Here is a 968-nt window from a genome sequence, read left to right on the forward strand (position 1 = left end):
CGTGCGAGACGATCGAAACCGTACGACAAAAAGGAAAAGAGCGAAAGGTCGATTCGACCTGCGCATGCACGAAGCGGTGCGCCGTTTCTCACCGTGCTGCGGTCTCTGTTACGCCGTAGCTAACAATCACGACTCGCCTCAGCCACGAGAGTTGATGCATTCACGCAGGTCCGTAATACGCACAGGATACTTTCCTCAGATTTCCTCGACGCGAATCGAATTCGCTCGCAATAGCGGCTACCGCGTGCATCACGCTTACGATTGTCAAGAACAAGAGACAAGTGTGTGTGTGGTCCGTGTAACGAGTCCGAACGGACACGCGACTGACTCTACCAGACTCTCGCCGTGACGACCGCCGACGAACGTCCAACAATCGCTCGTACGAAGCGCATACGAAACTCCCTCCCGCCGTCCGCTCGGGACGGAGATAAGATTCCGCGCGCGATGCAAGCAGTCTATGGTGCACGTGAACGACCCTCAGCCAGGCGTGGTCCAGGAATTGTATCCGTGGCCCGCAATGTGCGTTCAAAATGTCGATGTTCATGTGTCCTGCAGTTCAGACATTGACGCGCAGTTAGCTGCGTTCATTATCGACCCACGAACTAAGGGATCCACCGTTCAGGGTAATCGTATAATTGAAAAATCGTTATGCAATCTCTTGTGTTACTCTGTCTGCCGCAGCCCGTAAGTACGGGCTGCTTGGTTCGCAGTGAAACCGATACCCAGAAGCACGCTCCCGAGGCACGGGGAAGTAGCAGCAACGAGGACGTTCAGTTCTCGTCGACAGAGCACGCGGAGCGGGGGACGCGTGCGGTGCGGTCGGTCGACGCAGTGTTCCGTGTTAAACTATTATTTTAACGAGTTCGAGAAACTCGCGAGTAGGTGTAGTAGGTGGTTTCTAACCCGGGAGTGCTGAGGGGGTTGCAGGGCGGGGGTCTGACTCATCATTTTTGTAGGCGCGCGGGGGT

The 968-nt window shown here is 55.5% G+C and overlaps 1 pseudogene; it reads right to left on the reverse strand.

Moving 5' to 3' along the window:
• Positions 1 to 471: 471 nt before the first annotated feature.
• Positions 472 to 626, reverse strand: LOC113464453 (uncharacterized; annotated as a pseudogene).
• Positions 627 to 968: the final 342 nt, after the last annotated feature.

This window comes from Ceratina calcarata, unplaced genomic scaffold (assembly GCF_001652005.2).
Source record: "Ceratina calcarata isolate Rehan_Ccalc_2016 unplaced genomic scaffold, ASM165200v1 scaffold3743, whole genome shotgun sequence".
In the NCBI taxonomy this organism is placed as follows: domain Eukaryota; kingdom Metazoa; phylum Arthropoda; class Insecta; order Hymenoptera; family Apidae; genus Ceratina; species Ceratina calcarata.